General features: G+C 38.2%; 1 protein-coding gene across 1 annotated transcript in view; it reads left to right on the top strand.

Annotated features, from left to right (window-relative positions):
- Positions 1 to 15,197, top strand: part of LOC136880991 (transport and Golgi organization protein 1) — a 202,580-nt gene that overhangs the window by 168,432 nt on the left and 18,951 nt on the right. The window lies entirely within an intron of this gene.

The following is a 15,197-nucleotide window of genomic DNA, read 5'->3' as shown; positions in this document are numbered from 1 at the left end:
AAAATATTAATATTTCTCTTTTCTGAGACGAATGAGGGACACGATTAGTGAAGTGGCTTACCTGCTGGCTTTCAACTCAGATTGCTGATGTTGAAAATTTATAGCGTAGAATTTTTGCCTGAAAAATTATGTGGTATCAGAAAGATATTTGACTCAGGCCCCTGACCAAACCTAAAGTGGCAGGGTGAGTGGCTCGTTGATTAAAGTTGTCTAAGAAATATGTAAGGACTACACGTGCCAGATTAAAAGTAGTAATTACCGAACAAGTTGGCTGTGCGGTTACTTTTGTGCAGCCATGAGCTTGTATTTGGGAAATAGTGGGTTCGCAGCCCACTGTTGGCAGCCCTGTATATGGTTTTCTGTGGTTTCCCATTTTCACAGCAAGCAAATTCGGGGGCTGAACCTTAGTTAAAGCTACAGCCGCTTCCTTTCCACACTTAGCCCTTTCCTGTCCTATCGTCGCCATAAGACCTATCTGTGTTAGTGCGACGTAAAACAAATTGTAAAAAAAATTAGTAATTTGCTATCGTTAGCAAAGGTTTAATACTAAGCTGTCCTATGTCACCAACACTTTTCAAGATATATATTCAAGCAAGTTTGAGAATATGGTCCTTAAAATGTGAAAAAATGGGTTTAGAAATATCAGACAGAGTATACAGTGAAACCTTGTTAGTGTGATCCTCATTAACATGTTTTCCTGCTTAGCATGTCGTAAATTCGTAGTCCTGATTCTCATCGTATTAACCCATTTATGCCCAGCGGGTCGTTTGCGAACCACCCAAAAGAAAAAATTCTGCCGAGCGTATTTTTTGTTGTTTCGCGTTAATAGCGCATTTAGTGTGTGTAGTAAGATTGCCCGCACTGCCGTATCTTGGTTGGAGCAGTTTTTCCACCAAAACGCAGATGCTGCGCGGCAGCTAGTTGAGTCATGGTGGAACCTGCATCGCGCTCTCGCCGTTATTGGTAAGTAGAGTGGTTAAAAGTTTTAAATTGTAGTGTTCAATGTGTTGATGTTGTTTGGGGATATCTGACGCATCTTTAGATGCCTTTACTATTTCAGTATGTCAATTCGTTCTAACAATACACCACGAATAACATAGTGTGGGTCGCAAACGACCCGCTGGGCACAAACCACAGAGCAATAGTACTTTAGCGCATTTTTGCATTTAGATGGTTACAACACAAGGGATTGGCGGAAAATGTTCTAAATTAGTGTTTTTGAAACAATATCCACTATTCGGAGCACATTTAAGTCGTCCATTCATTAACTAATTAGCAAATTACAGTTTTTAAATACTTATTTCGTCTTTTTCAGGCGAAAAAATTTAACTACTGCTGAAATTCTGTCAGAGCTTGAGGTATTGACTGCCAGCGATATTCCTGGAACATTAGTGGATGTTTTTATCACTCCACCGAATGATAAGCCTATTCGGGCGACGAAGATGATTGCTGCAATCCAAACAAAATGAGTGGGTCACAAATAGGGACTGAAGCACAAGACTATTTATCAAGGTGCAAAGCTAACGAAAAATGCTCTAAAGATGTTGACTTAGCGGAAAGCGTTGTTTTGAAATTCTGCGATGTTTTATCTAAGTTTTACCCCAGTGTATGCTTCTCTTTTTACTGCAATACATTTTTTTTACTTGCTCAAAGTTGTTGTCGGAGTTAAAAAGGAGGAATGCGATGCACTGGCACGGTTTGGGCTAACCGGATGGACGGCTGCCATTGCCAGACAAAAAGAAGACGAGGAATAAAAAAGAAAGGGGATACTTTGAAAGTGCAGTTGACAAAGAAGATCAAATAGTGGCTGTGACATGGAAAGACAACAACGTTGTGAACATCCTGTCAAACGAGCATGGCATAGAACCTATTGAAGAAGCTGGGCGGTACTCATTCGCACAGAAAAAAACCTGTGAAGATACCTCAACCACATTTTGTTTCTAAGTACAACAAGACTGGACTTCTGTGCTAGTATGGGTTTAGCTGTTACAAATACATTCTTCAAGCATAAGGCTATTCACCGCTACACATGGGAGGCTAGGGGTACCAGATCCATAATAGACTATATCTTAACAGACTTTGAATTCAGGAAATCTTTTAGGAATGTACGAGTTTTTCGGGGATTTTTCGATGATACAGACCATTATCTGATCTGTAGTGAACTAAGTATCTCTAGGCCTAGGGTAGAGAAAGTGAAATCTGTCTGCAAACGAATAAGGGTAGAAAATCTCCAGGATGAGGAAATTAAACAGAAGTACATGGATATGATTAGTGAGAAGTTTCGAACAGTAGACAGTAAGCAGGTTCAGGATATAGAAAGTGAATGGGTGGCATACAGGGATGCTGTAGTAGAAACAGCAAGGTAATGCCTAGGAACAACTGTGTGTAAAGATGGGAAAAGGCGAACGTCTTGGTGGAATGATGAAGTGAGAGCAGCCTGTAAACGTAAAAAGAAGGCTTATCAGAAATGGCTCCAAACAAGGGCCGAGGCAGACAGGGACTTGTACGTAGATGAAAGAAACAGAGCGAAACAAATAGTTGTTGAATCCAAAAAGAAGTCATGGGAAGATTTTGGTAATAACCTGGAAAGGCTAGGTCAAGCAGCAGGGAAACCTTTCTGGACAGTAATAAAGAATCTTAGGAAGGGAGGGAAAAAGGAAATGAACAGTGTTTTGAGTAATTCAGGTGAACTCATAACAGATCCCAGGGAATCACTGGAGAGGTGCAGGGAATATTTTGAACATCTTCTCAATGTAAAAGGAAATCATCATGGTGGTGTTGCAAACAGTCAAGCTCATGGGGAGGAGGAAAATGATGTTGGTGAAATTATGCTTGAGGAAGTGGAAAGGATAGTAAATAAACTCCATTGTCATAAGGCAGCAGGAATAGATGAAATTAGACCTGAAATGGTGAAGTATAGTGGGAAGGCAGGGATGAAATGGCTTCATAGAGTAGTCAAATTAGCGTGGAGTGTTGGTAAGGTACCTTCAGATTGGACAAAAGCAGTAATTGCACCTATCTATAAGCAAGGGAACAGGAAGGATTGCAACAACTATCGAGGTATCTCATTGATTAGTATACCAGGCAAAGTATTCACTGGCATCTTGGAAGGGAGGGTGCGATCAGTCGTTGAGAGGAAGTTGGATGAAAACCAGTGTGGTTTCAGACCACAGAGAGGCTGTCAGGATCAGATTTTCAGTATGCGCCAGGTAATTGAAAAATAGTACGAGAGGAATAGGCAGTTGTGTTTATGTTTGGTAGATCTAGAGCAAGCATATGACAGGGTACCGAGGGAAAAGATGTTCGCTATACTGGGGGACTATGGAATTAAAGGTAGATTATTAAAATCAATCAAAGGCATTTATGTTGACAATTGGGCTTCAGTGAGAATTGATGGTAGAATGAGTTCTTGGTTCAGGGTACTTACAGGAGTTAGACAAGGCTGTAATCTTTCACCTTTGCTGTTTGTAGTTTACATGGATCATATGCTGAAAGGTATAAAATGGCAGGGAGGGATTCAGTTAGGTGGAAATGTAGTAAGCAGCCTGGCCTATGCTGACGACTTGGTCTTAATGGCAGACTGTGCCGAAAGCCTGCAGTCTAACATCTTGGAACTTGAAAATAGGTGCAATGAGTATGGTATGAAAATTAGCCTCTCGAAGACTAAATTGATGTCAATAGGTAAGAAATCCAACAGAATTGAATGTCAGATTGGTGATACAAAGCTAGAACAGGTCGATAATTTCATGTATTTAGGTTGTGTGTTTTCCCAGGATGGTAATATAGTAAGTGAGATTGAATCAAGGTGTAGTAAAGCTAATGCAGTGAGCTCGCAGTTGCGATCAGCAGTATTCTGTAAGAAGGAAGTCAGCTCCCAGACATAACTATCTTTACATCGGTCTGTTTTCAGACCAACTTTGCTTTATGAGAGCGAAAGCTGGGTGGACTCAGGATATCTTATTCATAAGTTAGAAGTAACAGACATGAAAGTAGCAAGAATGATTGCTGGTACAAACAGGTGGGAACAATGGCAGGAGGGAACTCGGAATGAGGAGATAAAGGCTAATTTAGGAATGAACTCGATGGATGAAGTTGTACGCATAAACCGGCTTCGGTGGTGGGGTCATGTGAGGCGAATGGAGGAGGATAGGTTACCTAGGAGAATAATGGACTCTGTTATGGAGGGTAAGAGAAGTAGAGGGAGACCAAGACGACGATGGTTAGACTCTGTTTCTAACGATTTAAAGATAAGAGGTATAGAACTAAATGAGGCCACAACACTAGTTGCAAATCGAGGATTGTGGCGACATTTAGTAAATTCTCAGAGGCTTGCAGACTGAACGCTGATAGGCATAACAGTCTATAATGATAATGTATGTATGTATGTATGTATGTATGTATGTATGTATGTATGTATGTATGTATGTATGTACAACAAGAACATGGGAGGAGTAGAACAAACGGACAATGTATCTACTTTCCGCATCAGCATAAGAGGCAAAATATGGTATATGCCAATTCTGCTCTGGCTTCTAGACGTTGTGATGAGGAATGCTTGGATTTTGTTGAAATCTCATGGCATGAAGCTTGACGCCTTGGCTTTCCGACGATTCACTATGACCAGCTTGTTAGAGAAGTATGGAACCCTTCCTCGCAATGTTAACACGAGTGCACCAGTGACTGAAGCCCTGCAGGAAAGCCACGGTAGTCATCTTCTGGTTGACAATCAGCCCCGGCGACGTCGCGTCTGCGAAAGTAAAACTGTCCGAGCATGCCAAAGATGTGCTGTTGCCTTACACCATTATTGTTTTGGAGAATTCCACAAGAAGTAAAGTGCACTGTGTAAATAAGAACGTGTTTTTAGCTTCGTAGCTTAAAATTTTGAGTAATTCAGTTTTTTTATGAAAGACAAAATGTTTTATAATAATGATACCAAAGCCTATTGTGCCATTTCAGTACTGAGTATTCAAAGGAATGTGTAAGACTGACTAGGAAACTCGACTGATAGTCTATTTTATATTATTAATGTTAATGTTATATTTTGATACTCTACATTTGTAGGAGAGATTCCTTTTTATGGCATTTAGTAAAGAGCAACTTCTTATTAACATTTTCTATGTGCTTTATAATACTTGCCTCTGTAGTAGATATGTCATTTTCATTTTTCACTAATAATGAGTCATAAAATACACCAGTTGTTCTTCTTTTATCATTAAAAATATACCATGATGAACCCAAACATGTAAATAGCCAAAGCCCATGTTGAAGATATGCCCCTGGGGTCCATGCCCAGTGGGTCGTTTACGACCCATGCTGTAATTTTTAAACAACAACAACAAATATTTTAAAAACAATTTTCGGGGCGTTTTTGGACATAAATAAACTGATTCCAGTAGTCAAAACCATAAAATTCGAAAAAAAAATTCTTGGGCATAAATGGGTTAAATCATTAAAAATACCTCACTTATCGCGTCACGAATTTTTGCTATTACCGCTTAGTACAATAACATTTTGCCTAGACCTGTAAATGTTACTATATTTGTCATCCTCTCCGAAAGAAAACTGTTTTCCAACTCGGGTAAGAGCCGTCACCACAGTTGCGTGATTACGGGAAAAGGCCTTCCTAAACTTCAAAGGATAAGTTGCACTTTTGGGGAACAAGCTCTTAGCGTCACGAATGCTCAGTTTTGCTTGCCGGTTAGCAGCGAGATTGTTGAATAGCAGAGTGAGCCTGTTTGTGCTTGTATCTCGCATTCCATTGAGAAGGTAGAAATGTATTTTGTGCTGAGTGGTACGGAACAGTGAAGTGTAGCTTATATTTGTTGCGTGAAATGGTAGCCTATATCTGGATGAGGAAGATAAGCATGTGAAATTGGCTAGCGTGCTGCATATTTGTCTTGTGATAGCCTAGTTATGGATACGAAAAATGTTGTAAAATTCCTTAATAATCATCATCATCATCATCATCATCATCATTTCCCTTTATCCAGCTGTAGCCGGGTAGGGGCAAATATGGTTCCTCTCCACTTTCTTCGGTCTTTCCACCACTCCTCTTCCAACACTGTGTCCCAGTCCAGGTTTCTTTCTATAATGCTGCGTTGGATGGTATCCTTCCATCTCAATCGTGGTCGTCCACGGCCTCTCCTTCCTTGAATTTGCATTTCCATCACCTTTTTTGGCATTCTTTCGTCGCTCATTCGCTTTATGTGCCCAAACCATCTTAGTCGGCTCTTCTCTATTCTATCATTCATTTTTTCCACTCCAATTTCTTCCTGGATTTTCTCATTCCTTATTTTGTCTCTTCTACTCTTCTGTATCATACTCCTCAAGAATTTCATTTCGGCTGCCTGTATTCGACTCTCATCCTTCTTTGTCATTGTCCAAGTTTCTGCTCCGTAAGTTGTTATGGGTACGTAATACATCTTGTACATAGTATCCTTTGCTTCCATTGGCACATCTTTGTCCCATAACATATTTCTTACACTATGATAGAAACAACTTCCAGCTTGAATCCTTTTACTAATCTCAGCATCCAGTCGAGCATTCTCCATTAATTCACTCCCCAGGTATTTAAACGTTTCCACTACTTCCAGGGACTTGTCTGCAAGTCTAATCTGACCTTTCCCTTCTTTCTCCCCTCTAGTCATAACAAGAGTTTTACTCTTTTCTACACTTATTTTCAATCCACATTCTTCAATCTTCCCATTCACCACATTCAACTGTTCTTGAACCTTCCTGTCGTCTTCTCCCCAAATCACAATATCATCTGCAAATAACATCATGTTCATTTCTCTTCCTCCATATGCTGCTTTTGCCATTCTCATGATGTCATCCATTACTATTGTAAACAGGATTGGTGATAGAACACTTCCCTGTCTCAGCCCACTAGTTATTTTGAACCAACTTGTCCTGCCAACTTGTGTTTGCACGCAACTACAACATTCCTTATACAATGCCATGATCATTTTTATTAATCCCTGTCCAATTCCTTTTTGCACCAGACTGTCCCAAACTTTCGTCCTAGGGACACTGTCATATGCCTTTTCAATATCAATGAATGTCATCACCATATCATTCCCGTACTCCCAATGCTTTTCCATTAGTTGTCTCATAATGAAAATGGGCTCTATTGTTGACCTTCCACTTCTGAAACCAAACTGATTTTCCTGTATCTGCTTCTCAACCCTCAACCTTATTCTACTTTCCAGTATCCTTTCCATTATCTTAGCAACATGGGATATTAGAGTAATTCCCCTGTAGTTCTTCAAAACTTTATCACCTTTCTTGAAAATTGGGATGATTATTCCTTTTTGCCAATCCTCAGGGACCTCCTTATTCTCCCAGACATTCCTGAGAATCCGATATGTCCATTGCAGACCTACAGCTCCAGCTGCCTTTATCATCTCCACTGAAGTTTCATCTATTCCAGCAGTTTTTCCATTTTTCATTTTTCTTACTGCCATTTCAATTTCATTCATTGTAATTTCTTTATCCATTTCTTCGTCAACTAATTGCCTTTCCTGGTCGTCCATTGAATGACTGTCATCCGTTCTTATGTTCAGCAGCTTCTGAAAATACTCTCTCCAAAAATTCCTTAATAATGAAGACAAAATTAAAATCTGTCAGAAAGTGAACTGGCATAAGCGCGCAGAGGTCAGGAATGTTGAAATTCGCACCTTCGTGTTTCGACTCGATCACTCAAGTTGGTCGAAGTTTTGTTTGATTCAGAATGGCGGTCAAAGTCATTCCTCGCAGTTGCACATGTTCAAGTGTAACCTCTAATTCATTGTCTAAGAGTGTGACCAGAAAATAATGTTTACTAACCCACTGCTTCGAAATAAAATGCTCCTACTAACATTTGTTTTAGAAAGAGCGTGATCTGCGATAATACTTCGATATTTTTCTTTGCCCCTGTGCACATGTTTTCATATTTGTTGTCTGGTGTTTTTCACACCTTTTAATACTTTCCTGTCATCTTAAGATGGTAGATAGGCCTATAGTTCTCACTGTACCTGCGGATACACGACGTAAAATGCCCTCATGTTAGAAAAAATCATATCTAGTGTTTCCATAACCCTGTTGAATAGTTTTAATTCTTATATTCATTAGTACGTTTTCTGGCTTAACACATTCTTTTTCCTTGTCCCTTGCAGAAATGTCTTAATGAGGTTTCACTATACTTGCAACACTTGCTTTTTACTAATGACCAGGCCATAGATGAGGAGAATACAAATTGAATGTGTGGTCACCTATCATCCAAATATCAGAAGTGGGGTTAAAAGGAAAATAAAATAAAAGTTTATGTGAAATGACCCTGGATATCTTTATATAGATGGTGAAAAAATTACAGAAGTTGACTTCTTCTGTTACCTAGGTTCCATGGAGTCTTCAACAAAGAGATTCATCCATTTACCACTGATCTACATTTAGGGCTGTTGCTCAGGTGGCTGATTCCCTATCATTTGTTTATCTAGTCTTTTCTTAAATTATTTCAAAGAAGTTTGAAATTTATCGAACACTCACTTGAGAAATTATTCCAATCCCTAATTCTTCTTTGTATTAAGAAATATTTTTCCCAATTTGTCCTCTTGTATTCCAACTTTATCTTCATATTATGCACTTTTGTACTTTTGAAAACTCCATTCAAGCTTATTTGTTTGCTGATGTCATCCCACACCATTTCTCCACTGACAGTTCAGAACATACTGCTTAGCTCAGCATTTCATCACCTTACTCCCAAGTCTTCCCAGCCCAAAGATTGTAACATTTTCGTAACACTACTTGTTTGTGGGAAATCACCCAAGACAGATCGTGCTGCATTCCTTTGGATATTCTCCAGTTCTTGGAACAAGTAATCCTGGTGAGGGTGCCACATTACTCTAATTGGGGTCTTACCATTGAGTTGTAGGCGCATCTGTACATCTTTACTACACCCCCTAAATACCCTTATAATCATAGAAGATATTTTGAAGAGGATCAACAATAGCAGGAAGACTGGATGGACTCCTTTATACATGGTCGGCAGCAATGTGTTACCAACAAAGGTGGCCAGTCTTCATGACAGACCTTGGAAACAGGAGTTGGTTTTCTTTAGAAATAACCCAATCCCATCTTCTGACATTGGTTCTATATTGATGGCAAAAATAGAAAATTTCTCAATGATGTATGATAGCTTAATTAAACTGAGCGAGTTGCTCTGCGTCCTTCCCACTCCTATCCTATCGTCGTCAGGAGACTTGTCTGTTTTGGTGCTACGTAGATTGTTAAAAAAAAAGAAGTAACCAAGTAAAGTGTAATTTTCACCTGATTATAGCCTCAGGGTCTTATCCCCCATGTAATTATCAACCACTAAATAGAATAGAGGTCTCTTCTCCACCTCTTGAATAATATAATCTTGCCTCTTACTACATTTAGGTGAGCGAAGTGTTCTGTGCCAAGGTTAGGGACTCACCAGCTTGCCCCTAGAACTTTTATAACCAATTATCATTATTTCCATTTCCAATGCAACTTGCTTGAAGAGCCACTGCCATTCGCTGAAATGCATAAAATATGGCATCATTCCCAGGATTCAGCTCAGATAGACGTGGTCACCAACAACAGCACAATAAAAATGCCAAGGTACTTGTTCAAATGAAGCATCACCAGCCCCTTCAACTCTCCACCTCCCTCCATTGCCGAGGACGCTCTTTACTGTGTACCCCTAGCGATTTAGACCAATGGAATGTCACTACAAACCATGATTGTCCAAATCAGTCGATTGTCCCTTTGAGACATTTCGTCAACAGGTGGTATCATGTCTGATAATTATAGCAACTAAAGAACATCGGGTAGTATGGAGGCTGCAGAGCACGCAGTTGCTAGGAACTTGCCTGCGGAACAGGGAACAGAACAGTTTCCTAAAGGGAATGCTGATATTTGGAAAGGAATAATTCTGGATACGAGAACATGTATTAAAACTAAGTTATAGCATCCTTTTTTTTTTTTTTTTTTCAGTATGCAAAAACACTGTATGTGTAGAAATTGGCTTATTGTATAATTATTAAATTATTTATAATATTAATATGTGAAAATAAATGTGCTTTATTTTCAGAAACTTCTAAATGTTTTGGACTGTTTGGTTGCAAAACAGTTTATTTATCTTATAATAGCAATTGAAATGTGTAAATATTTAGCATCTTTTGTTTTTAAATGGGGCACATTTGAAGCAATGTTAGGGGCTTTCTTGTGAGGACAGTATTGTCTTTTGCTATGTAGTGTTTGTAGCAGTATTTTCATGTACTGCCTTGGTTCCCCGAGACAAATAATTTAACAGTTAATGGTAGATTTTGAACGCAACTTCAGTATAGAGGTAGGTATTTAGTGCACCTTCCGTACCTAATTGCTGTACATGTATGTCTAGAGTCAGAGAACTGTGATTGATGTGTGAAGGTATGGATTTCCTTTAGTTTCTTTTTTATTTTATTTTTTACTCTCCTTTCTGTTGCTTCCTATCCATGCTTGACCTGTCATTTTATCCTTCTTTTGTATATACTAGTTTCCTTAAAGTGCGTGATTTTAAAGTCTTTATTATTAGAATGGTCAACCCCAAAAGGTACCTAACAATAATAAATCCGTACAATTGAATATCACTGGAATTTCTAGGATCTTGTTTCCTATACAACATATTAACATAGTTTTTGACACCTTTTCTCTGTTGTGTATTGAAATTCTTTCAAATTACATGTATGAAGGCTCATTTTGAAACATTCATATACTGTAATGCTATTTCTTTATAATTGGTATGTAACTATACCGAAGTGGCCATTTCTTTCCTTGTAATAAGGTTTTGTATCCTTGCTTGGTGTTTTTGTCATCGTCCTTGAAATTCCTGCTTAGTTTTTCCTGCAAATATACTGTACTCTTCTAAAAATAAAAAGTTTGCATCACCCAAATAAGTTCTGTCATTGTGTTGCTATCTTGAATTTCCTTGTATCGGCTGGAAAACCAAACCTCAAAGTAAAGGTAACCCTGCTTATGGATAGAATGTCAAATTCAAATAGTTGTTCATTTTTTAGTTGAAGTTGTAGCATCAGTTTGCCAATTCCAGTTAGATAAGTGAGAACTATTGCTAACAGTACCGATTCCTAAGAACACTAGGTGTGGCTGTAATTGTGCCTTAACAGTATTAACCCTAGAACTGGCAATGTTAAATCTTGTAATGGCAGAGTTGACCCAGCTGGGCCAAACTAAACACACCAGATCTGCACAAGTGACACATGCAAACACATATACAGTACTAGCAAGATACCCGTGCTTTGCTATGGTATTATAATGAAATTTATAATTGAATGCTTAACGTTTTATACATAATCCGCCGAAATTCGCGATCTAACTCGTTTTCTGAGAGAATCCGCCAAAATTCGTGATCTGACTCGTTTTCTGAGAGATTATGGCAAAGTTCCTCCCATTTTTTAATCTTTCTTTCCAGCAATCGATTTTGTACTTCCCGGGCTAGGTCCAGGTATTCCACCCGGTCAGTTGGGTCCCTAAATCTTTGCCATCTTTTCCTATAGGCATTTTAAATATGGATCAAATCCTTGAGGATATCCGGCGTGGTGTCGTCTTGGGTGCCTTGGTAGTACTGAACCCACGGCCGGACTGCAATCGTAGTCATTACCCGGCCAGGACTCATTTCCAGCGAGGTCTGCACATTATTTTGATGACGGTCCAGAACATTATTATTATTATTATTATTATTATTATTATTATTATTATTATTATTATTATTATTACCATGGTTTGGTGGACCAGCAGAGGTGAAAGAAGGTGCCGGGGTGAATGGGTCTAAATCAAAGTTAATTTAAAGCTTTAACAAAGGTTATATTTTTTTGAATTTCAACACTCAACAACAACAAAACTTTAACAACTTTTCACTAGGTGAGATAACAATAACATACCAGGTACCATGACAAAGTTTATACAAGGCAAGTACATCCAAAATTTAGTGACAGTTTAGTAATCCGGGCTTCCAGCCCCTCGCTTTACATTTCCTGAGCTCTCAGCTCGACCTTACAAAAGATTACTATTTTACACAAGGGCAGAAAACCCCTAGTCCCTGGAGCACTTGCTCTGAACTTCAAATATCAAGCCTCCCAGAGGCACAGTTACCACACTTGAAAAGAGCTGACACGCTCTCAGTTTTTCAGGCCTATTCAAGGCAATATCAGACATTACAATTACTTGCCATCAAGGCACAACTTACAAACATTAAACGGGGGTATCTTGTACCCAAGCTACTTGGCCTTAGCAGAAAAAGAACAGGTTAAGTAAATGGCCTGAAACACCAAATTGAATGGAGGCGTGTACTTGCACTCCTAAATATGCATTCTAAAAAACTAAAAGGCACTAGGCCGATGAAACAGGGGCTATTCCCAAACTATGGAGGTGACTCGTATAAGAATAATTTAAGACATTACGGAAAGGAAGAAAACCAGTTACCGAAACGTAGTCACTTCAAACCAATATGAAGGGGAGCTCGAGAGGGTAAATCACTCTCTATCCCCGAATTACGGTTACACATTTTATTAAATTTTCACATTAGCTGGCAGAACTTACATTTTAGAGAAGTAGGTTGCACATATTAAAGTTTCGGACCTATCCCTCGGGTTAAACTGCGGAGCTAGCCAGAAATAAAGATGTTAAATGGCCATTGCCGTGCTGAAGAACTGCTGCCTGATGAAAGAGGCACCTCCCGCCTCCTGCTTCACATACACACACTTAGTTAGATGTTGATCAAATGGCCAAGAGACGTGAAAATCCTCAGTTTATAAACCCTCGGGGAAAGTTCGAGACCTTTCATGAATAATCAAGCCGCACCCTCTCAATTTTATTGGACCATACAAAATTTACACTCAAAGTCGAAGAAGAAATCCAGGATTGGTCGGAAATTAATTACAAAAATGAGCGATTGGCTGGATTCAAAACTGGCAGAAAGAAAAGATAAATGTTGCCAACCCACAAATGAATGAACGAAATTTAGTAAAGAAAAAACTTATGAATACAAAATTTCTTCAAAAAAAGTTCCTTCACTTTGCACCAGAGTGCATGATCATAGTTTTTTAGCAGTGACATCTATGAGAGAATGTCCACACTTCTTGATCAATGGAAAACAAAACAAGTTGAAATTCACACAGTCCTAGAAACTTCACAATCACAAAATTAAGGTATTGACATCTTCTGAGTAAAAGTTTAAGGAGGTCTAGATCCAAGTTCAGTGTTTCTCCTGTTGAGGAGTTCTGATTGGTGCAAGGTTTAAATGTGCGGCGTAGAGGTGTACCTCCCGGTACAATTATTATTATTATTATTATTATTATTATTATTATTATTATTATTATTATTATTATTATTGATGGTCTGGAACCCACAGCAAGATGCAAGACCGCTATTTGGCGGTAAATTATATCTGCTGCCATTGCCATTGCTGACAATGTGACCAGCACCATTGTCACGCGTAGGCAAGTAATCGAGATTTCTGGCGTCATGAATTATGTACTTCCATGCATTATTGACCTTATTATAGAGGTGAACAATTGCACGGTCAATATCATTCCTATCGTTTATTTCAAATGTGTTTAAATTTTTATTTATATGCTAGGAGAATCTACTGTAATCTAACTTTATGTTCTCCAAAGGAAAAGATGGTTCTTGAAAACGAACCCAGGGAAGATTAAAAATGATCAGTTTATGATACAATAAGTACATTATGAACAGTAAAATCAATTGGTCTCAATTCCATTTTCACCCCAGCACCGTAAAGTTGGTTGACCCAGAAGGTGTGTTTCCTTATGTTTAAAGGAGATTCCAAATACCAATGTTCATGTCTGTTACCTTCAGTTCTGCGATATAAGTATCCGCATAAAAAGAATTCACTTTTTTTCGCTTCCTTACACGCACACACACACACACACACACACACACACACACACACACACACAAACACACACACCCCTTCCCCCCATAAGTGAATTTCCCGTTAAAAAATACTTGTTTCTTTAATAGTAAAGGATCTTCTAAATACCAATTATCACGACTCTAACATCTTCAGTTTTTGAGATATGTGTTCTCATAAAAGGAATTAAACTCCTTTTCACCCTCGCTCCCCCCAAGATGATTTCCCCCAAAACGCTTTTTTCTTTGTTTTTAAAGGAGATCCAAATACCACTTTTCACATCTGTAACAACTTTAGTTTTTATTAGATGTAAGTATCCTCGTACAATTCGATTAATTATTTTTCAATTCTTTCACCTCCTCCTCCGCCCCCCCCCCCCCCACACCTTTCATTGGATTTTCCGAGAATATGTGTTTCTTTAATTTTAAAGCAGATTCTAAATACCAATTTTTACGTCTGCAAGATCTTTCGTTTTTGAGATAATAGTATCCTCATACAAATAATTCAACTAATTTTTCATTTTCCCTCCCCGCTTTAGGTGGATTTCCAAAAACAAAAAAATATGTATTCCTTTATTTTTAAAGGAAATTCCAAATACCAAATTTCACGTCTGTAACATCTTCAGCTTTTGAGATATCAGTATCCAAATTAAAACAATTCAACCCCATTTTCATTCACTTTTACCCCTCCACCCAACTGGTTTTTCAGAAAACAAAAATTACATATTTCTTTATTTTTAATAGAGATAAAAAATACTATTTTTCACTTCGGTAACATGTTAAGTTTTTGAGATATGCTGTAGAAATGCTCATTTTAAAATTTCACCCACTTTTTAGTTCCCCTTAAGTGGAGTTTCCAAAAACAAATCACCTCTGTTTCTTTACTTTTACAGGAGATTCCAAATACCAATTTTTACGTCTGTAATATTTTACGTTTCCGAGATATACTGTAGATATAGTCTTTCTAAAAATTCACCCCAATTTGTCACTCCTGTTTAACCCCCATTAATTGGATTTTCCAAAAACAAAAAAATGTGTTTCTTTATTTTCAAAGGAGATCCCAAATACCAATTTTCAGGTCTGTAATATCTTCTGTTTCTGAGATATAATTATCCTCATTTAAGGCATTCAACCCCCTTTTCACCCCTCCTATTGGGATTTTCCGAAAACAAAAAACAAAAAGTTTCTTTATTTTTAAAGGGGATTCAAAAAAACCAATTCCTACATATGTACACTTTAAAAGTTTTGAGATATATATATATATACTCATT

The sequence above is a fragment of the Anabrus simplex genome, chromosome 9, assembly GCF_040414725.1.
Source record: "Anabrus simplex isolate iqAnaSimp1 chromosome 9, ASM4041472v1, whole genome shotgun sequence".
Lineage (NCBI taxonomy): Eukaryota > Metazoa > Arthropoda > Insecta > Orthoptera > Tettigoniidae > Anabrus > Anabrus simplex.
Note: the sequence above shows the minus strand (reverse complement) of the source record. Positions and strands in the feature narration are given on the sequence as shown.